The sequence below is a fragment of the Mobula birostris genome, chromosome 28 (assembly GCF_030028105.1).
Source record: "Mobula birostris isolate sMobBir1 chromosome 28, sMobBir1.hap1, whole genome shotgun sequence".
Lineage (NCBI taxonomy): Eukaryota > Metazoa > Chordata > Chondrichthyes > Myliobatiformes > Myliobatidae > Mobula > Mobula birostris.
In genome coordinates this window covers 23,425,281-23,452,969 of record NC_092397.1, presented here as the reverse complement: position 1 = coordinate 23,452,969, position 27,689 = coordinate 23,425,281, and the positions used below count along the sequence as shown (strand labels likewise).

The following is a 27,689-nucleotide window of genomic DNA, read 5'->3' as shown; positions in this document are numbered from 1 at the left end:
TTTGTTTTTATTTTCCAGCACTCTGAGTGTTTGATGGTCTGTTTTTTAATGGATTCCATTAGGGTTCTCTGTTCTCTGTCTGCCTATAGGGAGACTAATTTCCAGATTGTGTGTGGCACATATAATTCATCATGAATGTACTTTGAGCTTTGAACAGCATCGTTTTGTGGATATTCGGTAACAATCGAGTTACCCAGCGCTGTCATCATGCCTGACATGGCTCTTACACAGTGAGCCCCAGAGTCACTCTCAGCTCCTCAGCTTCTCCTCCTTTCCGAGGGAAACAAAGCCAAACCATCCAGTTTTACCTCATCGCGGAAAGGCCACATGCCAAACAACATCCTGGTGAATCTGCTCTACACTGTCAGGAAGGTTCATTGCTGCTCCCTGGGACTGGCGGGGGGATGGGGACCAGAGCACCAGGTCACGGACTACAGTGCAATCATGTTCGTCCGACAGTGTGTCCACCAGAACTGCAGACAGTCCTCCAGCGGTGTGGGAAACCAATATCACGCTGGTTCCTGAAACCTCTTTGTTAATCTAATATCTCTTTAGTTTCTGTCATTACCTGCCACGCCACCCACTAGACTCACTGTTCATTCCCGATGTAATTAAAATTGTCAGCGAGAAATCAGCTAATATTTCAAATCTCTGCATTAACATTGTCCTGATGAGGGTTCCACCCAAATCGGCGTCTATTTCTGACCTCACCGACAGTCCAGAAAGAACACTGTATATCTCAGTTTAGTTTTATATTTCGCTCTTTATTTCCCTTGGTAAGCATTTGTTATTTTCCCTTCCCTAGGCCCGGTGTGGAGATAAGGCTTTCTCCACACATACCCTCTCCCCGCCCTGGTCGAGCCTTTTTCATGATTTATTTGTAATATTTGGAGGATTCCCATTGGCTGCTCTGATTGACAATTTATTCTGCCCCCCGCCCCCCCCCCCCCGAGGCTGGCACCTAACTGTCACGTGATACCCAGCGATTAACGAGTACAGTAGTTTAATGGTGACGTCACAGAGAACGCGCCCTGATCACGAGACTCGTTTCCTCGGCAACGGGCCGGGGAGCGGGAATAGAGAGGGACCGGAGACGCGCTTTTAGTGTTTTGTAACGGGGAGTCACGCAAGAAGCTTTGCTGAACTTTCCCAAGAAAAGAGCGACAGCACGGAGAGTTATTAGGAATGACAAAAGGGCGGCTTGAGGGGATTTTGCTGATTAATTGGGAGGGAAACTGTTCTCACAGTCGTGTGGAGAATGCTAAATAAAATGAATGTTGTCAAAAGTTATAACCAGTATTAGTGGTGAATGAAAATTTGGCTGCAGTCGACAAAAAAACTCAGAATGAATGTGAAACGTGTTTACAAAGATACATAGTCCTGACGAACAACACACACACAATGCCTGAGGAACTCAGCAGGCCAGGCAGCAGCTATGGAAAAGAGTACAGTCGACGTTTCGGACTGAGACCTTTCGGAGGTTTGTGATAGACTAGACTATATAGGGGATGAGTATTTTAGGAGACGAGAGTATATTTTGATGGACAATGGGAAGATCTATGGGAAACGAGACGTTTGAGAGTGCCTTGGATGATGACTTTAAGTTGGATTAATTGAAATCTGTTGTCAATAGGGCAACTACTACAGCCCAGGATAGGATAAGGGAATCTATCATATACTCCATCTGCTCGAGACAGCCCAAAACAGGTTCTTTGAGTTTTATAAGAAGATCTGGAAGTTAGGGATGCTTCCAGGGGACTGGAAAAGGGCTGCGGTGCTGTCCATTCTTTGTTTTAGACTCTAGAGAATTACTTCATCACAACAAAATTAACCTTAAACCTGTGTCCTCTTGTGGCACCCATTTCAGCCCTGGGGAAAAGCCTCTGACTATCCACAGGATGAATGCCTCTCCTCATCTTATACCCCTCTATCAGGTCACCTCTCATCCTCCGTCGCTCCAAGGAGAAAAGGTCGAGTTCACTCAACGTATTCTCATAAGGCATGCTCCCCAATCCAGGCGACATCCTTGTAAATCTCCTCTGCACTCTTTCTATGGCTTCAACAGTCTTCCTGTAGTGAGGCGACCAGAACAGAGCGCAATACTCCAAGTGTGGTCTGACCAGTGACCTATATATCTGCAACACTACCTCTCGGCTCCTAAATTCAATTCCACGATTGATGAAAGCCAATACACCGTACGCCTTCTTAACCACAGAGTCAACCTGAGCAGCTGTTTTGAGTGTCCTATTTCACTCGGGCCCCAAAATCCCTCTGATCCTCCACACTGCCAAGAGTCTGACCATTAATACTATATTCTACCATCATATTTGACCTACAAAACTGAACCACTTCACCCTTATTTGGGTTGAACTCCATCTGCCACTGCCCAGCCCAGTTTTTCATCCTCAAAAAATTCAATCAGGCTCGTAAGGCATGACCTGTCCTTGACAAAGCCATGCTGACTACTCCTAATCATATTGTACCTCTCCAAATGTTCACACATCCTCCCTCTCAGGATCTCCTCCAACAACTTACCAACTATTGAAGTAAGACTCACTGGTCTATAATTTCCTGGGCTATCTCTACTCCCTTTCTTTAATAAAAGCACAACATCAGCAGCCCTCCAATCATCCAGAACCTCTTCTGTCCCCATTGATGATGCAAAGATCATCGCCAGAGGCTCAGCAATCTCCTTCCTCGCCTGCCCACAGTAGCCTGGGGTTCATCTCATCCGATCCCAGCGGCTTATCCAACTTGTTGCTTTCCAAAAGCTCTAGCGCATCCTCTTTCTTAATATCTACATGCTCAAGCTTTTCAGTCTGCTGCAAGTCATCACTACAATCACCAATATCCTGTTTCATGCTGAATGCTGAAGTAAAGTATTCATTAAGTACCTCTGCTATTTCCTTCTGTTCCATACATACTTTCCCACTGTCACTCTTGATAGGTCCTGTTCCTTCATTCCTTATCCTCTTGCTCTTCAAATACTTGCAGAATGCCTTGGAGTTTTCCTTAATCCTGCCCGCCAAGGCCTTCTCATGGCCCCTTCTGGCTGTCTTAATTTCCTTCTTAAGCTCCTTCCTATTAGCCTTATAATCTTCTATATCTCTAACATTACCTAGCTCTCTAAACCTTTTGTAAGCTTTCCTTTTCTTCTTGACTAGATTTATTACAGCCTTTGTACACCACGGTTCCTGTACCCGACCATAACTTCCCTGTCTTCGTATGTTTTACTTGGATACTGTAACTTGTATGTTTTACAACTGGGCATTGTTTTTTTTCTTTTGGCCAGTCATTCAGAGTGGTGGTGAGTTGTGAAGAAATGTCATCAGAATTTGCAGACGCCTCACACCCAGGAGGGTGTTATGAGTCCAATATTGTTTAAACTGAGGATTAATGATATTTTGATGGTATTGGGTTCGGATAGATGGAGCTAGTCAGGCTGGGAAGACTGTCCAACTAAGAAAGGGGAAACTCTGATTTCAAACTCCTCTGCCTTGCGGCCATAGCCACTCATGGGAAAGGCTTCGGGAGTAAACCCTAAAGACAAATCCGGAGCTGGAGTCCCTGAGGCAGCCCGACGTTGCCTTCAACCTCGATCTGGAAACTCCTGCGACGACACTGGTGCCAAGCTGTATCGGTCCTTGCCCTTCCCTTGGACAACATCGGTGTCGTGGAGAGGGGAGACTTGCTGCATGGGCAACTGCCGGCCTTCCATAGAACTTTGCCCAGGCCTGCGGCCTGGAGAGGAGAAGCTGGATTTCCAGGTGCAGATCCATGGTATTGCGAGACTAACAGATGCCACCGATGGTGTTGGGTCTGGGCTTGGTCTGGCTTTATGTGCAGATGATGGGGTCTGTGGGAAAGGGATTGCAATGCCGCCTATGTGGTACGCTCTGTACAAACAGTGTTAACAGCAAAAGAAGAATATTCTCTAGACTGGGTTTTAAATGTTCTGTGTCCAAATCAAAATGTGTGCGTTTACTCGGAAACTTAGTGCGGATTATATTCACTTTACTGTGTATGAGTGTTTGCTGTCGAGTATTCCCGTATTTAAATATATCGGGCTTTGGCTGATGTGCAGAGCAAATGTAAAGTGTTTGGAGGATAAATGTAAGCAGGTCATTAACTTTATGCTCTGTGAGGCTGGATAGGACTGTGGCTCATCCAGGATGTTCTATTGACAATTTATTGTCCTTTAGTACAGGTTATTAATTTATAGAGAGACAGCTCATTCAGTTTTATATAGGTTGGATGTTCTACAGACCAGTGCACTTTGAATCTGTAATGGAGCGTTCTGGACGACAGCTGGAGATGCATCGGAGGTTAAACAAGGCGAGATGTCTCTTGACCTGCCGAGAGAAAAAAAAAAAATGAGCCTTGCAAACTGGACTTGCTTAATAGAGTGAGGACGTCACGACTGACTAATTCTGTTTTAATGAGTTGTTGTGAATATAGCAGCAGAGCTGATAAATGTTTTCTGTAGATACTTAAAGAATAAGTGTGGGAGTATACTTTTGGGGATTTGTGGACAAGTGGCCTGGCCAGGAGGTCCATCATGGACATTTCCAGATGTGGAAATAGATTTGAGATTTCTAGAGGATAAACAAATTAAGTGTGTCCAGGACGGATTCATGTCACAGTATGTGGACAGGCCGACTAGGGGGAATACCATATTAGATCCTGTACTTGGTAATGAACAGGGTCAGGTCACAGATCTCTCAGTGGGTGAGCATCTGGGCGATAGTGACCACCCACTTCCCTTCCTGTTCCTGACTTCCACCTATACCACCCTGGCCTTTAGCATTATCATGGAAAAGGATAGAATCAGAGAGGACAGTAATTATTTTAATTGGAGAAGGGCGAATTATGAGGCTATAAGACTACAACTTGCAGGTGTGAATTGGGATGATGCTTTTGCAGGGAAGTGTACTATGGACATGTGGTCGATGTTTAGAGATCTCTTGCGGGATGTAAGGGATAAACTTGTCCCGGTGAGGAAGATAAAGAATGGGAGGGTGAAGAAACCATGGGTGACAAGTGAGGTGGAAAATCTAGTCAGGTGGAAGAAGGCAGCATACATGAGCTTTAGGAAGCAAGGAGCAGATGGGTCTATTGAGGAATATAGGGAAGCAAGAAAGGAGCTTAAGAAGCGGCTGAGAAGAGCAAGAAAGGGGTATGAGAAGGCCTTGGCGAATAGGGTAAAGGAAAACCCCAAGGCATTCTTCAATTATGTGAAGAAAAAAAGGATGACAGTGAAGGTAGAACCGATTAGAGATAAAGGTGGGAAGATGTGCCTGGAGGCTGTAGAAGTGAGCGAGGTCCTCAATGAATACTTCTATTCGGTATTCACCAATGAGCGGGAACTTGATGATGGTGAGGACAATATGAGTGAGGTTGATGTTCTGGAGCATGCTAATATTAAGGGAGAGGAGGTGTTGCAGTTGCTAAAATACGTTAGGACGGATAAGTCCCTGGGGCCTGACAGAATATTCCCCAGGCTGCTCCACGAGGCGAGGGAAGAGATTGCTGAGCCTCTGGCTGGGATCTTTATGTCCTCGTTGTCCACGGGAATGGTACCGGAGGATTGGAGGGAGGCGAATGTTTCCCCTTGTTCACAAAAGGTAGTAGGGATAGTCCAGGTAATTATAGACCAGTGAGCCTTACGTCTGTGGTGGGAAAACTGTTGGAAAAGATTCTTAAAGATAAGATTTCTTGGCATTTAGAGAATCATGGTCTGATCAGGGACAGTCAGCATGGCTTTGTGAAGGGCGGATCGTGTCTAACAAGTCTGAATGAGATTTTTGAGGAGGTGACCAGGCATATAGATGAGGGTAGTGCAGTGGATATGATCTATATGGATTCTAGTAATGCATTTGACAAGGTTCCACACAGTAGGCTTATTCAGAAAGTCAGAAGGCATGGGATCCAGGGAAGTTTGGCCAGGTGGATTCAGAATTGGCTTGCCTGCAGAAGGCAGAGAGTCGTGGTGGAGGGAGTACATTCAGATTGGAGGATTGTGACTAGTGGTGTCCCACAAGGATCTGTTCTGGGACCTCTACTTTTCGTGAGTTTTATTAACGACCTGAATGTGGGGTTAGAAGGGTGGGTTGGCCAGTTTGCAGACGACAAAAAGGTTGGTGGTGTTGTAGATAGTGTAGAGGATTGTCAAAGATTGCAGAGAGACATTGATAGGATGCAGAAGTGGGCTGAGAAGCGGTAGATGGAGTTTAACCCGGAGAAGAGTGAGGTGGTACACTTTGGAAGGACAAACCCCAAGGCAGAGTACAAAGTAAATAGCAGGATACTTGGTAGTGAGGACCAGAGGGATCTGGGGGTACATCTCCACAGATCCATGAAGGTTTCCTCACAGTTGGATAGGGTACTTAAGAAAGCTTATGGGGTGTTAGCTTTCATAAGTCGAGGGATAGAGTTTAAGGGTCGCGATGTAATGATGCAGCTCTATAAAACTCTGTTTAGGCCACACTTGGAGTACTGTGTCCAGTTCTGGTCGCCTCTCTATAGGAAGGGTGTGGAAGCATTGGAAAGGGTACAGAGGAGATTTACCAGGATGCTGCCTGGTTTAGAGAGTATGCATTATGATCAGAGATTAAGGGAGTTAGGGCTTTTCTCTTTGGAGAGAAGGAGGATGAGAGGAGACATGATAGAGGTGTACAAGATAATAAGAGGAATAGATAGAGTGGACAGCCAGCACCTCTTCCCCAGGACACCACTGCTCAATACAAGAGGACATGGCTTTAAGGTAAGGGGTGGGAAGTTCAAGCGGGATATTAGAGGAAGGTTTTTTACTCAGAGAGTGGTTGGTGCGTGGAATGCACTGCCTGAGTCAGTGGGCGAGGCAGATACACTCGTGAAGTTTAAGAGACTGCTAGACAGGTATATGGAGGAATTTAAGGTGGGGGCATATATGGGAAGCAGGGTTTGAGGGTAGGCACAACATTGTGGGCCGAAGGGCCTGTAACGTGCTGTACTATTCTATGTTCTATGTTCTATGTTCTAAATTCTTGAGAAGGTGAGAGGATGTCTGGTTATTTACGGCAGCAGTATTATTTCCTTTTTGCCTGTCTTTACAGACTGTTCTAAAAACCCAGTTAGTAACCGGGTGGGTTATTTATTCCCTGGTTTAATGTTGTGGTGGGTAAAGGTTGTCTGTCTATACAGCAGGATTTATGGCCATTACCATTAGTCTGCAATGGGTTGAACAAGTTAAGTCAAACAGAGTTGTGATCTGCCCAGACACTACTTCGGTACTGCAGAGTTTGGAATCGAAGTCTTCAAGAAGCCACAGCCGATCTGTTGATGGATGTGTATTATGATCTATATGGTCTGAAATGTGTGGGAAGAACCCAGAACACAGAACATAGAAATTTATAGCACGTTACAGGCCCTTCGGCCCACAATGCCGTGCCGACCATGTAACATACTCCAGAAACTGCCTAGAATTTCCTTAGCACACAGCCCTCGATTTTCCTAAGCTCCATGTACCTATCTAAGAGGCTTTTATAAGCCCCTATTGTATCCACCTCTACCATCGCCGCCAGCAGTGCATTCCACGCACCCACCACTCTCTGTGTGAAAAACCTACCCCTGTCATCCCCTCAGTACTTATTTCCAAGCACCTTAAAGCCATGCCCCCTCCTGTTAGCCATTTCACCCCCTGGAAAAAAAAAAACTCTGGCTATCCGCACGATCAACGCCGCTCATCGTCTTTTACACCTCTATCAGGTCACCTCTCGTCCTCCATCGCTCAAAGCAAAGCAGACAATGAGTCTGAGGTAGATATTATATTTCATGTGGGAAAGTATGAAGCCAAATGTTGCACCAGGCTGGGAAATAGCAGAAATTGTGGGATAAGAGTTGCAGAGGGAGGTGATATTATTGTTTGCTTCCATCAGTCTAAGGGTGGCACCTTTTGGAAAAGAATAAGAGGGAAGATCTGTGGTTTATGAGACTAATAGTCGGACATACGGGTTTGCACTCCTCTTTGGAACTTGTTGTGTAGTAAGGGAATGTCTCGTGTGATTTTTGTAATCTCTCAGAGACGGTGGAACATGTGATCACGATGTGCCACAGATATTCTTTGGAATGTTGGAAGCTGTTTAGGCATTTAATGGGTCGAGCTGGGGTGCGGAATTTGCAGGATATACTGGTACCTCAGGCCGGGACGGTTAAGTCGTGTGGGACCCTGGTGAACGTTTCAGTTAAAATAGATTTGTGATGTCGCATCTGATCCCCATCAAGCGTCCCCTCAGACTCCATTACAGTAGGTGGTGCTAATGCACCTGATGGGAGAAAGTAGGAGGAGAGTGAAACAAGTCCGGGACGGCGGCCACTGCTACCCTGCTGACGTCACCATTGCAGTCAGTCCCTGCGCTCTGCTTCAGTGTCCTGGCGCCCCGTCATTGAGAGCCCATTGGGGGCTCCCTCAGCACACGTAGATCAGTGTGACAGGAATAAGGCCCAGCTCCGCCTTCTCCAGGACAGCTGGGAAACGGCAAACTCCTTTGTCCCAGCTGCTGAGGCCCACATGGGGATCTTTGTGTTTGTCATCGCGATATGATGAAAACTTATCCCGCTATAATAGAGTTTTTCTCCGACTAAATGCCCCATGGATTTCAGAGTGAAAGGCCACCGAGCAAAATGTGGGCTCCCTTTCTCCTTTCACAGATGCTGAGTATTTCCAACAGTTTCTGCTTCTAGTTCAGGATCATTTCTATTTGCCTGACTCTGGATCACTGCTACTCCTGTCACATGTGAACATAGTTATTGTGGCAAAGTGGTTAAGGCGATGGATAACAAATCGATTATGTTGTCTCTGCATAGTTTTGAATCCTGACAAATTACCTGCCTCTTCATTTTTTGTTTTATATTCTTCGTGACTCTCTGCTCCGTCTCACGGACACGGATTGTGAAAGAACCGGTGCAAACACCAACATCTGGTCACCGTATCTAAACCCAAGAAGAGCCGATTTATTCCAGTTTCTTTCAGGATGTCTCTGTGGCGCAATCGATCAGAGCCTTGCGCGTTACCGGAACATCAGTGGTCGAGGCCACTCATAGTCTCTGGAAATCCCGCTGCTTTTGTTGTCCGGTGTGTGTGCTCCTATTTTATTTACTGAAAGCGATAACCACATATAAAAAATAGAATACTATCACCACTTGTCTTTCCTTGCATGCATTTTGCCATGAAATGAATGGACAGAACATGGAATATGAAACCAATACAAACTCTCATTTGGCACCAGTATATCTAACGTTTGTCCTTCAACCAATACGTGTTGCGGCGGTTCCATCGGGCACCAGCTCCTCTCTGACCTCTGGTGGCAGGAGGTTATAACACAAGACCCAGCTCCTCTCTGCCCTCTGGTGGCCGGTGGCTATAACACAAGACCCAGCTCTCTGTGCCCTCTGGTGGCCGGTGGCTATAACACAAGACCCAGCTCTCTGTGCCCTCTGGTGGCAGGAGGCTATAACACAAGACCCAGCTCCTCTGTGCCCTCTGGTGGCCGGTGGCTATAACACAAGACCCAGCTCCTCTCTGCCCTCTGGTGGCCGGTGGCTATAACACAAGACCCAGCTCTCTGTGCCCTCTGGTGGCCGGTGGCTATAACACAAGACCCAGCTCCTCTGTGCCCTCTGGTGGCCGGTGGCTATAACACAAGACCCAGACCACCACTGTCGTCTGTGGCAGGTGGCTGATTTATTGACTCACTGTGTCTCTCTCTGTCACTTTCCGACCCAGGAATCCGGATATTTCGTTCACGTCATCGTGCAAGTTAAATAAATTCACAACTTGACATTCTCACGACTCGGTTGACGGCATTCCCGACTGCAGGGAACAATCTTAATTTGGGTAGTTAATGATCATTCCGTTTCAGTCTGCAAGATTGTGACAAGTGATTCCGATTTAAATATTCTCTCTTTAATTTGACGTGGATGCGAATTTCCAAAAGTGTCTTGTTTCTATTCAGGACTAATGTGCAGTCTTGGGTTTGGTGAAATATTTTGTTCATCCGCCTTTACGTCGTCCTTTTAAACTAATAATCTGAGTTTGAAAGTCTGTTGTTGCTCTCTGACTTAAACTCCTTAAATTTTACAGGTCAATGGTGTGAGACCCACAGACAGTCACGTCTCCTTTTCTCCCTGACGCAGCTCCCCACAATGAGAATAAATGGAGGAGAGGTCAGACATGTCTTCAGATATTTCCTGAGGAGACGGAGGTCCTTTAACATCTGCCGGGCGATGCTGAGGATGTTCTACGAGTCTGTGGTGGCCACTGCTATCATGTCTGCTGTTGTGTGCTGGGGCAGCAGGCTGACGGTAGCAGACACCAGCAGAATCAACAAACTTATTCGTAAGGCCAGTGATGTTGTAGGGATAGAACTGGACTCTCTCACGGTGGTGTCTGAAAAGAGGATGTTGTTTAAGTTGCATGCCATCTTAGTCAATGTCTCCCATCCACTACATAATGTACTGGGTGGGCACAGGAGTACATTCAGCCAGAGACTCATTCCACCGAGATGCAGCACAGAGCGTCATAGGAAGTCATTCCTGCCTGTGGCCATCAAACTTTACAACTCCTGCCTTGGAGGGTCAGACACCCTGAGCCGATAGGCTGGTCCTGGACTTATTTCATAATTTACTGGCATAATTTACATACTACTATTAAACTATTTATGGTTCTATTACTATTTAATATTTATGGTGCAAATGTAACGAAAACCAATTTCCCCCTGGGATCAATAAAGTATGACTATGACTATGACTAGATACAAAAAGGATGAAAGGGCGTGCGTAATAATCGGGAAGAAAAACTGAGGTTAGATGCGCGACCACGATCGAAATGAATGGCGGAATTGGCTCGAAAAGCCGAATACCCTACTCCGACTTCTATTTTCAATCTTTGAACGTCCAACCTTTGTGCTCAGAATGTCAGACAGAAGATATCATCGTTCATTTGACAGTGGTGACGTGGCTCAGTGGAGGAGCGCATGTGTGAAGTCCCGGGTCCAAACCCCGCATTTCCACATTGTTGTTTGTGAAGTTTGAAATCTGGGCGGAAAATCCCAGATGAAGAAATTTCCCGCACTATCGTTGGCCTTTCATTGCCGTCGTAGAGAAGCCACGATAACCCTGTAACCCGTGGGATAGTTAAGAATGGTTCCTTGCCGCATATGAGTCCTCGGTAGTGGAATTCTAAAAACACCCCCACTTTTAGGGAAGGGACGAAAGCTCGGCCGTGGTGTTCTGAACATTACAGCAACAACTACAATTCTCATTGAAACCTACCGAATGTGGAAGAACCAAGATTATGTGGACGTGGAGAGGATGATTCCTATGGTGGGGGTGTCCAGAAATAGAGGGAACAGCCTCAGAATTGAGGGGAGACTTTTTAGACTGAGGTGAGGAGGATTTTGTTTTAGCCAGAGAGTAACAAATCTGTGGAATGCTCAGCCGCAGACTGCGGTGGAGGCAAGAGTATGGGGTTTGAGTGGGATCCGGGATCAGCCGGGATGGAATGGCGGAGCAGACTCGATGAACTGAATGACCGATTTCTGCTCCTATGTCTTATGGTCTTATGGTCTAACTAAATACCGATGAAGGGATGGTTTGAGGTACGTACTTGCGATGCAGAAACCAAGTCAGCATCTAAACCCGCGAGTTCCGTTCACAGGGAGACGAGGTGAACTTCTGGTTCAGCTTGGAAATCCAACATTCATTCAATGATCAGGACAGAATTAGAACGTTAATGGGACCTCGGGATTGAACGTCGTGATTCCCGAGTGTGGCTCAGAATGTCGTTATTGATAAGAAGCCCCACAAGAGGGATGAATTGTCCTTGCTAGCAATTAAATGAGAGAAACCCCATTGACTGGCAAATATCGGGAACGAGGTGCAAGATGGGATAAAGCATAAACGACACGGAGAGAATAACTGGGTGGTCCAGAATGTAAGGAAGAAAGAAACGAAAGTGGAGACAGAATTAAGGACAGAAAGTGAAGTAAGTGGGTAGGAATAAGGGGGAAATGGAATTGATGCAACATGGACAGACACAGAGGGAGATCCAGACATATACAGAAACAGACAAGACCTAAACATATACAGGCACCGACACAAACATAGACAGAAACAGACACAGACAGAGATGCAGACATCATACAGACATAGACATACAGACACAAACCCAGACATGTACAGACATAGAGAAGACAAAGACAGATACAGGCACCGACACAGACATAGACAGACAGAGACACAGACACAGACTGAAATATAGACCCAGACATATACAGATACGCAACAACACACACCCATACCAACACACACAAACGCAAACACACACAGAATGATACGCGCGCATACACAAACAAACGCAAGAAGTTGCACATCATTCATGGGAGAGCAATGTTGTTTTTTTCCCCCACAGCAGAGTGGCGCAGCGGAAGCGTGCTGGGCCCATAACCCAGAGGTCGATGGATCGAAACCATCCTCTGCTAACTCAACTGCTAACAACAACAATTTTCCGTCAGTGCGCTTTAAAACACGAAGGCATCCCATCATTGGTAGATGCAAGGAAATCCATTGGTTTTCGGCTGGAATGTACCTTTATATGTTATCCTTTCTAATTTTTGCGGAGGTTTCTGTTTGGTTGGAAAGATTAACAGATTGAGGTATCTTAATGTCATCTATTCTCTGCAGAATAAACCCGTGTCTTGTATATAAAAAAAATGCTGGAAACACACAGTGGATAGGCAACATTTGCAGAAAGAAGAGATTTGATGTTGCCGGTGGATGCCCGTTCGTCCCAACTGGAAAAGAGAGAAAATAAATAAAATGCTGGAGGAACTGAGTAGGCCAGGCGGCATCTGTGGAAGAGTACACTCAACGTTCCGGCCGAGACCCTTCATCAGGACTGGAGAAAAAAATGAGAAGACCTTGCAGAGGGGTCTCTCTCTCTCTCTCTCTCTCTCTCCCCCCCCCCCCACCCCCGCTTTCCAAATCGTTCCCTGCATCCATTACTCAGACAATAAATCCTGTTGGAGAATGTTCTTCATTCCAACGCACAATCAGGCACAAACGGGAGCGTGTCCTCTGGCCAGTGCTCGACAAAGAAGCAGCTGAATCGGAAAGGATTCCCGAGACCTCGCCGGTCGCAGAGGGAGAAATGTAAAATGTCTGAAAAGTGTCGGTTTTGCAGTCCCCGAACGAATGTTGACTTGACCCCGTGAAACGTCGTGTGTTCGGACGTCTGAATGACAGATTTATTTTCGCGCTGGTTTCTCATCACTGGTTAATACACCCGCCCGTCACGGAAAATGATGGTTTCATTTCCCCGACGTAGAATTAGTTTTGCTGTTTCCATATTAAATGTGATTTCAAACGGAATTTTCAAAGCAAAAAGAAAAGTGTTAAGGAGGTTAAGTCGGAGTTTGATGTTGAAATGATCGGTTCATCGGGGATGTGGAACAGTCCGGTCTGCAGTGACCCCGGGAAAGGAAAATCTCGCGATCGGTGTTCAGCTTCTTCAGATATCCCCTCAGCGACTCTGTATCTCAGCGCCATTCAGCGGAACCCTCAGTGACAGAGTCCCATGTTCGCTAAAATATTTCCATCATCCACCTCTGCTATGCTTTAAACGTTAAGCAAAGGCCGGTCTTACGCTCGATTTAAGGAGTACGGTTCAACGAGTTAGAAAGGAGGAGGAGAATGAAACCGACGCCTTCGCCCAGCTCAGGCCACCCGCCAGAGACTGAGTGAGATTCTCTCCTCCAACTCCGCGCCCAGAGCTCAGGGTGAAAGGTCATCGACCTGAAACGTGAACTCTGTTTCTCCCTCCGCAGACGCTGCCTGAGCTGTGGAATATTTCCGGCAGTTTCGGATTTTACTTCAGTAATTGTCCTGTTTTTGCCGACCCCGGGATCGATACACTCCCCATACGTCCCGTGACACAGTGACCACATTCCATGTAAAATGCCCTTGTTCCTGGCCTGCCCAGTTGTGAGGAGTGTGTAGTCGTGGCCGAGTCGTTTGCAGATGCGATAAGAATTTATTGGGAGTTCCCCGCGAAGCTTCTAAATCGGACAAATATTTGTTCCTCACGTTTTCTTTGTATATTGTCCTCGACTCTCTGATGGAAATCATTCATTCACGCAGATTGTGAAAATCGGTGTCCTAGCATCGACTACTAGTCAACACCGTCCAACGAAGAAATGGATCATTTAATCCTCTTTCACTCCCTGTCTTGGTGGCGCAATCGGTGAGCGCGTTCGGCTGTTAACCGAAAGGTGGTGGTTCAAGCCCACCCAGGGTGTCTGGTGATGCAGCAGCAGTTACTGTGCATTTCATTGACTGCTGGGATAGTGGACGGCATGGAATGGGGGGATGTTCCCTTTCTGCTGCCGTACAGAGTTCAGTGGGGATTTAAATTGTTTTATTTTTGCCAGATACAATATGTGACAAAAAGCTTCTCTTTTATAATTTTCATAGACATCAAACTCTTACTATCTCTGCTTTCAGTTGGTCCTGACGAAGGGTCTCGGCCCGAAACGTCGACTGTACCTCTTCCTATGGATGCTGCCTGGCTTTTTGCGTTCACCAGCATTTTTTATGTGAGTTGCTTTCATAGACATCATATCATGACGCAGAGCATTGTCTGAGAACAAGGTTCATCATTAATTAAATGCAGAATAAAGTGAAACAGTCACAGAGAAATCACAGTGCGGGAAAATAATAAGGTGGAGCGTCATAACGAGGGAAATTGTGAGACGTCCATCTTTTTTCACTAGGAGACCATTCAAACTATGCTTCAGAGCGTGGCACATGCTTTCTTTTCCGTGATCGTTCTGCTGGAGTCTAATTGGATTCATTCCACAAAAATTTTCATGGTGTTCGGGAAGAGAACTGAACAAGGATCAAGTATGATCGCACTGGATGGTGGAGCAGACTCGGGGCCGAATGACTGTGACTATCAGCCATTGTCTGTGTTTCACTGCTCAGTTGTGATATGCAGGAAGGTTTGGACCTGAACACTTCTGTATTTCAATTGGGGATGTAGCTCAGTGGAAGAGCGCAGGCTTTGCATGTATGAGGTCCCGGGTTCGATCCCCGGCATCTCCACGCCAGTGAGCTGGAATTTTGGACAATCATCAGGTTTGCAGTCGGCACAATGATCGTACAGCGGTACCGCGGCACCATAAACCTTGACGTTGAGTCTCACCGCGGACAAGACTGAAGAGATGATTCATTAGGAAGGTGCAGGCTGACCGCTCATTACCGCAAATAAACGGCTGCTCGAGAGAGACAGAGCGGACCACCAAACCCGCCGCCTGAACGCCACAGAGAACAGCAAGAAAGCGCACCGGCGTGTCCACTTCCTGAGGAGACTGAAGCCAGTGAGACTTCCCCAAACTCCATTCTAAAATGCTTTTATTTCACAGGAGCGTCATTGAAAGAGCTCTAACCACTTGCTAAACCGTCTGGTACGAGAATCGTAAGGAATCCGACGGCAAGTCCCTGCAGAGGAGAGAGAGGCTGCGACAGCAGTTCACTTTCACATTGAGATCCAGAGATTTGTGGTCCATTCAAAACTGACGGAATTCTGACCTTCATTGGATCATATGGACGGATGGAAAGGTGAATGAGACTCGGGAATGGACAACATTAATCCCGGAGTGCGGGTGTGTTCTCCAGTTCACCTCAGACTGCGGTCGCTGCTGGTCACGTCGACACTGACCGACGTAGCATCCACAAAATGTAGCAGGAACTCAACGGGCATCTGCGCACGAAACATGGACTGTTTCCTCCTCCCCAGAGATGCTGTCAGACCTGGTGACTTGCCCCGGCATTCTGTGTTCTGGATTTGCAGCAACTGCAGAATCTCCTGTGTTTATAACCTAAATAACAGTCAGCAGGCAAAGAGAATCTCCCGCTGTATATTGTAGACCACATCCATGGCTACAACTCGAAAGCTTATAAGGAAACTCCCATCAGAGTCTTCTTACCCGAACAGCTTCTTAATCCCCCTCCGAGGATTCTACATCTCCCGATCCTGCTCTGCTCTGACTGAGATTCCATCCAATTCAGTGACTGATTTCCTGGTGAAAGGTCATTGAGCTGAACGTGAATTCGGTTTCTCTCCTCACAGAAGCTAACAGATCTGCTGAATATTTCCAGCAATCCCCGCTTTTAGTTCAGGATCAACCCTGTTTATTTGACTCCGGGATTTGAATCTACGTGTGAAGAACTTGTAGTCGTGGCCGAGTGGTTAAGGCGATGGGCTAGAAATCCATTGGGGTTTCCCCGCGCAGGTTCGAGTCCTGCCGACTACGTGTTTATATCGGTTTTGACTCCCTGATCCCTCCCACAGATACAGATTGTAAAAAGCCAGTCGAAGCACCGATCTCTGTTCGCCGCCTTCAAAACCAGGAAGTGTCCATGTGTTTTGCTTTTATTCAGGTGGCCTCTACTATGCAATCGGTCAGCTGCTGTTCGGCTGTTATCCGAAATGGTGGTGTTCCAAACTATCCAGGCACGCTTTTGATCCAGTGGCCTTGGCTGTCCGTTTTGTGCCGTCGGTGCTGTGCCTAATACATTCATTTAAAGATTTAAAAAAATCCACATATAGAAAACAGAACACTACCACGACCTGCCTTGCTTACATTCATATTGACATATACTTAATATATTGTACATGGACGATCAAACAACAGAAACTCTTACAGGGCACCAGTGTATTTCATGTTTAATTTTATGTTATCGCCAGTTGAACCAGAGGGATCAATTCATTCAACCTCACTCACACCAATACTGTTTCCACAACTCACTTTCAAACTCGACATTTCATGCTATCGACAATATTCCTTTGTTGTTGTTGTTGTTATTATTATTATTATTATTACAACGTTTGTACTTTCTGAGCTCAAGCCAGTAAAACCAGAAGTCCGGGTGAACTGAAGTGTAACAGCGACAGGGGAAGCACAGTGCAGGTAAATAATAAGCTGCAGTATCATAACGAGGTGGATTGTGAGGTCAAACGTACACCTTATCGTACTAAGAAACCATTCAATAGACAAAACAGCTGGACTGAAACTATCCATGAGTTTCTGACACGTCCTTTCAGGCTTTTGTGCTTTCTGCCCGATGGAGGAGGGAAAGGAGCGGGATTGTCTTTGGTCAGGAATCTGTCCGTTCGATATGACCGGAAATTGCATTTCCTGCAGCGGAGTCCTTGAAACTAACGGACTTGTTGGGACTAATGTTGTGTTTTTCATTTGGCCAACACTGCACCCAATAATTAAGAAAATTATTGAGAAAACCAGAGTAGGGAAAAAGAGGAAAATCCCCTTCATTCACCCACCCAGAAACAAAGTTCAGACAGGTGACCACTAAATAGGAAAGGTATGTCTTACTTTGGAAATAGAGCCGAACAACTAGAACCGAACCTAATTTCCCAAATAGAAACACCTAAACAGAATAGAGAGGGATAAAGTTCGTAATTATAACTCCACAATGGATAACCACTCGGAAGAATAGATTCGCAACGATCAGTTTGATCCAGACGCAACACTCACCCCAACCCCCCAGCTTCCCCCCATGGGAAAAATGCATCCCGATGAACACAAGTACTCTTCTCGACAGGGTGCCAAGCTCACCCCACATCACCAGCTCTAACTCCCACCACCCAGCGGACATCCCACAACCCTAACCCCCAACCTAATCCTAACATCCAAAGGATCACACACCCTAGTTAACCCTGGACACACCCCAACAAAGGGACCTACTTAACACTGGGCCCCATGCTCCTTTTCTCCGCTCCTCCAAATGCGGAGGCCTGCATCCATATTCCTCAGCCATATCCCTAAACATAAAAACTTCACCCATCCTACACACCCCCATAAACCTGAGCCCTCTCTCCACCGGGGGCCAAGTTCACGCCACTTCATCATCAGACCGGGTGCTCTTTCAACTCCTCCCACCACCACAAAGTCCTGTGGCCCCTCCACCCAGCCATACACCTAAGTATAACACCTCCAACCCTCCTGCACACCCCCATAAACGCGGGCCCTCTCCCCACCAGGGAGCCAGTTTCACCCCACATCACCAGCACCACGACACCTGATAAACATTCCCAACCCTACACTTCACCCTAATTCTAACTTCCAATGGACTGCGCACCCAAACTAAACCGGACAGCACCCAAATAACCCAAGCCACACCCCACAAAAGGGCTTACCTGACAGTCCTTTGCCCTACCCCTAAACGTAACATCTCCAACCCTCATACACACCCCCTTAAACCCAAGCCCTCACCCCATCAAGGGGCCAAATTTACCTAATATCAGCAGCAGTTTGATTCCTGTTTCAGACCTGCCCCCTATTGCAAGGTCCCGCAGAAACCTTCACCCCGTCCCCTAAATGCAGTTGCCACCCCATCCCACCTCCCTTCGCCGTGAATCCTCCACCCCCATTACCTAACTCTACCCCGGGTCTGTCCCTCCCCACAACTCCCCTCAATTAGCTACTGCACAGCCCCCAGATCACAGCACCCAGTCCCTATAAAACCCCCACCCCCAAAGCACTATCCATAAGCAATAACTCCACCATTTTAACTTAAACTCCAGCACGGAGGTTAACGAGCAGGAAGAACCCAATAAAGGCAAGTCGGGGACCGAGACGATGACAACGTGGGCCAAAATCAAAGTGGCAGGGTGAAGTGATACTGCATCTCCAGTACGAGATCTACAAACACTAGAGGGATAGTTTGCCCACTTCCCATATACTCGCATCCTGACCCATCTTCCACTCTTTCCCATTCTCCTAATCTCTCTAAGTCCTCCTGTAGACCCTATTTCCTCAAAACTACCTGCCCCTCCACTATTTCTGTATCGTCTGTAAAATTGGCAACAAAACCGTCAAATCCATCGTCCAAATCATTGACATGTAACATAAAAAGAATCGGTCCCACCACAGACCCCTGTGGAACACCACTAGTGACTGGAAAAGGCTCTCTTTATTCCCTCTCTTTGCTTTGTGCCAATCAGCCACTGCTTTATCCATGCTGGTGTCTTTCCAGTATCACCATGGGCGCGTAGCTTGTTAAGCAGCCTCCTGTGTGGCATGGCACCTCGTCAAAGGCCATCTGACAATCCAAGTACACAACATCAACAGATTCTCCTTTGCCTATCTTGCTTGTTATTTCTTCAACGAATTCCAACAGTTTTGTCAGGCAAGATTTTCCCTTCAGAAAACAATGTTGATTGCGGTCTTTTTACCCTTGCAGTTCCTTAGCTCTATGCAAAATGGTTCAACATCTTCTGACCCTATGTCACTTCTTTCTAATGCTTTCATTTCATTTTTACCAACAGGGCAACGCCATCCACTATGCCTTCCTGCCTGTCCTTTTGATACAATGTGTATCCTTGGATATTAAGCTCCCAGATATAATCTTCTTTCAGCCACAAACCAGTGATGCCTGCAGCATAATGCATGCCATTCTGTAACTGTGGTACAAATTCACTAATCTTATTATGTATACTGCACACATTCAAATACATCAACTTTAGTCTTGTATGCTCATTTTTTGATTTTGTCCTCCCTTTATGTTGCAAATCACCCCGTTGACTGCAATTTTGCCCTACCATCAGCCTTTCCTTACTAAGAGTCTCTCTACACATTGACTGTGTTTGTAAACTACCTCGTGTTCTGCACTCTCATTCCGTTTCCCATCCCACTGTCAAGTTAGTTTAAACCCATCCGAGCTGTATCTCTGGTTAGTGCAGAAGGTGGTGCTGAGGTATAAGACCAGCCGTGACCTTATCGAACCATGGAGCAGGCGCAAGGGTCTGAATGAGACAAGGATCAGGAGCAGAAGCAGTAGAGGACAGTGACGTATCGGGGGAAGAAATATTGTTCAGCACCATAGCAAACAGATAATTCACCTGGCGCTGATAAACACATCCAGGCCCGTTCAGAGGAGGATGGGTGGAAACAGCAGAGACTCTGCACATCATTTCCCAATCTCTCTGGCTGCGGGAGGATTGAAGGCTGCTGACATTGTGTCCATGTTTACAAAGGCAAATGGGGATGGGCTGAGTAATTACCGGCCGGTCAACTTCCAGGCAGTGCTCAGAGGATTACTGGAGATAATTCCGAGCGACACCAGGAATCATTGCTGAGAGAAGATTTATTCTCAACATCGGAAGGTTGGATGTTGTTTGATTATTTTTCAGGAGAGTTGGTGAAGAGAGTGAAGATTAGTCCTGGCAAGTGTGAGGTTAAATGTGAAGGGAACATACACATTTAATGGTAGGACCCTTACAGCATTACTGCACAGATTGATCAGGGGGTCTAAGTTGCAACACAGACAGACGGTGTACGGTATGTTCGCCGTCATAATTAGAAACACAGAATACAAGGGTCAGGAAGTCCTGACTCAGATGTAGAGTTTCTGCTCAGGCTACATTTGGAGTGTCATGTGCAGTTCTAGTTGCAGGAGGAATGTGGAGGCTTTGCAGAGGGTTCAGGAGAGATTTATCAGGATGCTGCCTGGACTGGGGAGGATGTGCTGTGAGGACCAGAAGGACAAAATTGGATTGCTTCTTCTGGAGCATTGGACCTGAGGAGAGACCTGACAGGATTCCATAAAACTCTGAAAAGCATTGATAGATTCAACAGTGCGCATCTTTTTTTTTTTTCTGAGAGTTCACACATCACATACTTGAGGACATAGCTTTAAGGGGAGAGGAGTAAAATTTAAAGTAGGTGTTTTACAGAGTGGTGGGTGCATGGATTACACTGCCTGGGATGGGAGTGGTAGCAAATTTGTCAGCTTTTTAATACCAGATCAATTTGCAGGATTTGGGGGATATGGATCCTGTGCAGGCAGAAGGGATCAGTTTAATTTGGAATCATAGTCGGCTAAATGCCCTGTTCTAATGCTCAACTGTTTGATGTCTGTACGGTTTACTTGATGTCATCCACATGGATGTCAGCAGCGTGTTAAACAAATCCCACAGGGTAGAGTGATCCCATAGGATCTAAGGCAAAGTGACGTTGGATCCCACTCTGTCTCAGTGAGAGGGAGTGAGGGGAACTCTTGACAAGTGTTTTAGTGCCTCTTTGCAGTGGGGCTCTCTGGGACCAGTACCAAGGCCCTGCTTTTGATGGGAAGGGAAACTCTGCTGTCTGTGTGGGCACCTGATGAAGGAGTTTGCAGATGTGACAATATTTGTCCATGTGGGTGACTATGAGGAGGAAAGCGTCAGTGGATTGAGCAGGTGGGCAGGCAGGAGGCACATGGAATTGTAGGTGGGGAGGACAAACAAGGCCGGGGGCACACAGTACATGGGAGAATATGGAGAAGTGTGCAGGGGCAGAGGGACCCTGGAGAGCATGAGGACAGGTCCCTGACAGCAGTCAGCAGGTCCGTTGATGGGTGAAGAAGGCAGACAGCAGACTTGCATTTGTTGTTTGCAGGCACTGTGTGCCAGAGCAGGGAACTCTGCTGGAACTGCATAAACGGAAGTGGGGTCTCAGATGTAGCACTGGTCACCACACCACAGGGACATACAGATACACCCACATCCGAATTATGAGCAGCAGTCCCCACTCAGACCCTCCCACTTGCTCTGTCATTTAATGAGGTCATGTCTGGTCCCACTTCAATATCATACTCATTGTTCCTGTCTGCCTGCAGGAACATTTCATCCACAGCTTATAATTATCCCAATCCCTCACTCTTAAACAGATCTAAAGACTATTCCTAAGAACCTGTGAGTAAAATGAAATCCAATGTCTGAAGGTAACTAAGATTCAGAAAATGATCGTAAGCTCAGTCTGGACACCAAGAACAATGGGAAAAGCAGGCCTACCCCAACAGGGATCTGTTTGAAGTTCAGAGCCACCGGTAGTGGTGTCAAAAGAGTCTGTGGATGAGTCAGGGAAGGAGAAACCTGCACTCAGCTGGGACAAGGAGCCAGTGGAGGGTTAGGAGGAGCTGACCTGGGTGCAGATTGTGCTGTTGCCTGGTACTAGAAGGCATCGGAGCTGTTGAGTGAAAGCAGCGTGTCTGACTGTCTTGGACGTTGCATTTGCAAAACCCTGTTACACATTGATAATGTGACGTTCCACAGGCCTGTTTCCCTTGTTTGGTGATGAGACGGGTGAAGAGGCAACAGTGGCCTCGGTCACATTGAGGACTAGGCCTCAAGCTGTGGGCTTGCCTGCAGCTGCTGTCCAGGTGAGACGACACAGCATGTGGTGTAGTGTGGAGTCTGTGCTGGGTTGGGAACTGGCCTCTCCCATCAGTGCTGCCCTCCACTGTTCAATTGGTGGAATAACAGGCTGGATTACCAGGAACTGCACCATCAATTTGCATGTCGCTCAGGCACTTGGACTATACATGTGTTTTCTTGCATGATAATGTTCCACTTTCTCACTTTTTTGAATGTATATTATGCACCTTGGCCCCAGAGAAATTGTGTATCCTTCGACTGTATCCATGTATGGTCTCAATGATAATTAAACTTGATTGGATTTGATTTGATTTTAAAAGAATCCTCTCATCTTTCGCTCCAGTTGTTAAATAGTGGTACCAGGTTCTGGTTGTCTCACAGATGAAAACTTCCTCTCCCACTTGCTCTGTCAAGATCATTCAGGAAAGTGCATGTTTTAATTGGTCATAGATTTATTGCTGACATACGTCACAAGGTGGAGGAAAAGTGTTTGTTGACTTTACACCCAGACAGATCATGGGTGTAAGGTCAACAAACACTCTAAATTTATTTCAACATTACCTGCTTTACATGCATTTGACTTGTAACCCACTTGAGAATGGTATTATATTTGTTTTGAAAAGCGTATATCATTGTTTAGAAAAAGCTATTCTAAATGTATGGATTTTGCAGTTCTTTGATTCACTTTAACAAACATGGGGATGTTGGTAGTGGACACGGTGGGGGTAAAAGATGGAGACGTCAGTGAGGGGTGCACTTTGTTTATGGACAGTCTGGTCACTGAGCTCAAAGGTGCCGACAGTACCAAGGCAACTTTGATAACAGTCAGTTTCAGCTTCCACCACCATCACCAGCAGAGATTATGAAGTTTATTTCCCAAACTGTACTGTAGTATTTGTACAATTGTAATTCTGCCCGTTGTAAAATAGCCCCTGATGTAAGCCCGCATGTCAATTTTTGGAATTGACGACTTCTCTTGATCCGATACTGGAAGAAATGTTAGTGGATACTGTATGTCTTTTGAGTACCTCATGTCACAGATGAGGCAGTACAGCTCCTGTTCCACTCAATAAACATGACCCTTAGTTATGAATGCATGTTGGGGCTAAACGGTCGAGTTGTTGAGTGTGCTGTAGGGGGCCCAGACATTCAGAAGGTGGGTTAACAGTGCAGTCTCCCCACCTCAATATTACTTATTTTGATTCTGTTTACCACTTTGATAAGAAGATTAGAGCTGTGAAGGGAACACTGGACCGCACTGCCCAGAGAAATCACACTTGCCAATGGAACTGCTTTGAACGATGGCAATAAACTTCTCATCATGGACTGCATAAATCCTCAGCTCTGAAGCTGCTTCATGAGGATGAGAGTGAAGTCTGTTACTGCAACTACCGGGTGATGGGATCAGATTTAGGTAACAGTACGTGCAATGTGTGTGTCACCAGTGATCCTATAACCTCTGTTAATGGCACTTACAGTATTGGATGGCAGGCTCACTGCTGTTTGCCAAGGGTATCCCCTTTGCCTTTAAGTGGAGTCTTTGGCCTGAACAAAAGCTGTCAGGAGGTTATTGATACTTGGCGTGTGTAGCAGAAAATACTGACACCTGCCAGCATTGAAGGACGAAGGAGACTGATGATTGTTACTGGATTGCAGTATTCCTGTTCTGGGGACCTACCAGACGGGATCGTGAGAACATCAGTATGACCCCAGTGTTGCAGTGATCGGCTAACAACACTGCTGTAGTGCTACATGATACAAGTCTGGTCATGAAAGACATTTCTAACAAAGTGGCAGCAAGCTGCATCATGGCCTTTCAAATCTGAACAGCATTAAACTTCCTGTTGGCCGAGAGGGGAGGAACTTGTGTCATTATTGGACTGAAATAGTGCAAAACATCGTCGATTTTATCCGTGCAGATCCCGTTAGAAGCTGTTAAAGTTAAGAAGTTTGGGCAGGAGTTACATACGACTCTATCATCACCTTTGGAACCCTTCTGATTAGCCTCATTCTCTGCCAGGAAGTTTGTGCAACTCCAGCGTACAGTGGCCAAGGGGGTTTATATTCCTGCTGGTGTTGAAACTTGTTTAAATTTCTTACTGAGAGCACTCTGTGGAGAGAGGACCCGAAGGACAGCTGCCTCCTATCGTTCAGCAATCCCACTCTTCAGGCAGACGATGACAGGATCACTGGGGAGACTCGAATTTTCTGTGCAATTCAGCTGCATCCACAATTCATGTGGTCCTTTACAGGACGCAAAGGGAAGTGGGGAGTGTGGAAGTTACAGCAAGTCAGGTTAATGTAGCGCCTTGGCAAGGATAGTTCACAGATAGTGTGCAGTCAACCCAAGGAAGAAAGATCTTTGAAGAGCAGAGTTTCCCTTTGCAGAGCAGGGGACTGGAGCCATTTTGCACACTAAAACAAGATGAGGGGATGTAATCGATGTGTTCCAGGGTGACACTTAATATTGGTCACAAAGGAGAGAAATCTGCAGATGCTGGAAATCCAAGCAACACACACAAAATGCTGAAGGCACTCAGCAGACCAAGCATAATCGATGGAAAACAGTAAACAGTCGACGTTTCCGACCGGCAACCTTCGTCTGGACTGATATTGGTTAGTTACCTTACTACTGTGGTGGGAACATGCGGGAATTGATAGTTGACAACAAAAGCCCCGGATTAATATGCCCGGAATGATGGACTCTGTGTAACAACGAACAAGTAACAAAGAACGGTGCTGAGATATAGATTCTCAGGGGATTCTTGAGGAAAGAGGCTGACAATAACACCACTTTCTTCTCGGAAGGATCACAGCAGCCCGAGCAATTCCATCCTTCCCAATGCCCAATGAACTGAATAGCGTAAACACAAATTCTTTGTACGCTTTTATTTGTCTTTTGAATTCGATATTCCCATTGAATAATGTAGTAAAATTCATCTCTCCCCATCGGGGAATTGAACCCCAGTCTCCCGCGTGACAGGCGGGGATACTAACCACTATACTAACGGGGAACTGCTGATGGTAACTCCTATCATGCACCTTTAAGAGTACAAGAGGGTGAACAGAATTACTTTGATGTTTCTCAGCTGTAATACTGGAGCCTTTCACTCGTGTCCCTCCCACAGCAGTGTCTCAGTTTGCTCCAGCGATTCAGTCACCTGTTGTGTTCAAGGATTAGCGAAGGGGAGTGCTCTCATTCGAGCCCAAATCCGTGTTGCTGGAATGAACATTTTTAATCACAGTTATATATTTATATTTCTGCTTTTTTTTAGTGCGACAAGCGGGAAACGATATGTAGCGAATCGAATTCTGAAGCGATCACTCCCACTTCATTGAAACACTGGGTGTTGTGTATCTCCGGTCTGACGGAGGATGGCGACCTCAACCGGACATAACAGGAACTGCACCAGAGTGAGGAATCACAGTGACCACATTCAGAAAACAGCTCGAACCACAGTCATACACTTCTAGCGTCCGAGTGGTCCAACCCTGACAATTCGCGTACGAATTCCCGAAGTTATTTAAATGGACGAGTGAGTGTAAAATTATTATTCACCCTGGGCTGGCCAGTGGATCAAGGATTGAAGTGCTGTCCCTCACATTTTCCCCGGTGAACCGATCCGTGCAGCTTCCTGCTCTCACTCTAAATCAGATTCCCACAGCCAACTAGGACAGCGGTCCCCAACCACCGGGCCGCTGAGCATGCGCTACCGGGCCGCGAGGAAACGATATGATTTGGCGATATGAGTCAGCTGCACCTTTCCTCATTCCCTGTCACGCCCGCTGTTGAGCTTGAACGCAAACGAGGTCATTAGCAGCGCGTCATCGATGTCAGCGCGGGAAGAAGATCAATTCCTCGAGCTTGCAAATGACAGCGGGCTGAAAAGTATGTTTGACATAACATCTCTGCCGGCATTCCGGATCAAAGTCAAGGCTCAATATCCTGCGATAGCCACGAAAGCACTGTAAACGTTGCTTCCATTTCCAACATATCTCTGCAATGAATGCAATGAAAACTAAATAGACCGGACATAAGGAACCTCCTTCGAGTATCGCTGTCTCCCATCAGCCCTCGATAGGACCGTCTTGTTGCAGGGAAACAAGCCCAGGGCTCCCACTGATTCAGCGATAATGGTGTGTTGCAATGATTTTATGTGTTCATACGGGGAAAATATGTGCTGTGTGTTTAATATCTAAACGTTACTTAAAATGTTATGATGCTATTGAGTGATAAGTGACTTATATAACCATATAACAATTACAGCACGGAAATAGGCGATCTCGGCCGTTCTGGTCATGGCGAACGCTACTCTCACCTAGTCCCACCGACCTGCACTCAGCCCATAACCCTCCATTCCTTTCCTGTCGAGATACCTATCCATTTTTTCTTTTAAATAATATCGAACCTGCCTCTACCACTTCTACTGGAAGTTCGTTCAACACTTCAAGCTCCCTGTCCTCCCCTGATGATTGACTCATCACTATATTCATGCGAGGAAAATATGCGCTGTGTGTTTAATATTAAATTCGTTAGATAATCCCTTTTAGAAACGAAATTGAGTGTATTAGCCGCTTATTACCAATATTCCGGTCGTGATGAACACCCCCCCTCCTCCCCCTCGCCGAACAGAATCGCCTAAAACGCATTGCGGAGAATAATATCGGAAGGTACACGCGTGCGCACTGGTGCCCGCGCAAGGCTTCATGGTCATTGTAGTCTTATTTTGACTGCTGCGCTTGTCCGTTGGTAACCCTACCACTCCCCCCCCCCCCCGGGTCGGCCGGTCCGCAAGAATACTATCAATATTAAACCTGTCCGCAGCGCAAAAAAGGTTGGGGACCCCTGAACTAGGACACATCAAAACACGTCGGATGATGTGCTCACACTGAGTGCCGTCAGTCTGCTCACCATTCACTCTGTCTATTTATACATAATGGGATCACTCTCATCCCCCTCCCCCTTTACCAGAGTAAATAAAACCCTTTATTCTTATTCACAAATGTAATATAGATTCACAGAATCATGCGACCCTAAAACAGACCTTTCGGCCCACAGTGTCCGTGCTGACAATCAACTACCGATCACACCAGAAAAGAGCTCGCTTACTAGCTGTTGCCTTCAGTGTCTTGATGTTTCAGGTGGTCGCCCAGACAATTCTCTAATATTGTGAGTGTACTTGCCTCAGTAGCCACTCGGGCATGGGTTCCAGTTTCCAAAAATATCCGCATGAAGTTCTCCCTGAAATGCTCTCTAAGTTTACACACGTCAGGACAGTTTTCTACTATCCTGATAGGCCCGGGTTAATTTGATACGACCTCCGTCACCTCCAGAGCTCTCCATGGAAACAATCGTCAATCCATCGGCCGAATGGACGCCCATGGGCCCAGCACGCTGCCGCTGCGCCTCTCTGCTGTTGTCTGAACGTGGTGATGC

At 46.4% G+C, this 27,689-nt stretch overlaps 4 non-coding genes across 4 annotated transcripts; 3 read left to right on the top strand and 1 right to left on the bottom strand.

Annotated features, from left to right (window-relative positions):
• Positions 1 to 12,446: 12,446 nt before the first annotated feature.
• trnam-cau (transfer RNA methionine (anticodon CAU)) lies at positions 12,447 to 12,518 on the top strand. Its single transcript has one exon. It is a non-coding gene; the product is annotated as a tRNA-Met (tRNA).
• Positions 12,519 to 15,066: 2,548 nt separating this feature from the next.
• On the top strand, positions 15,067 to 15,138 carry trnaa-ugc (transfer RNA alanine (anticodon UGC)). The gene has a single exon. It is a non-coding gene; the product is annotated as a tRNA-Ala (tRNA).
• A 1,129-nt stretch (positions 15,139 to 16,267) lies between these two features.
• On the top strand, positions 16,268 to 16,349 carry trnas-aga (transfer RNA serine (anticodon AGA)). Its single transcript has one exon. It is a non-coding gene; the product is annotated as a tRNA-Ser (tRNA).
• An 8,845-nt stretch (positions 16,350 to 25,194) lies between these two features.
• On the bottom strand, positions 25,195 to 25,266 carry trnad-guc (transfer RNA aspartic acid (anticodon GUC)). The gene has a single exon. It is a non-coding gene; the product is annotated as a tRNA-Asp (tRNA).
• Between the last annotated feature and the right edge of the window lie 2,423 nt (positions 25,267 to 27,689).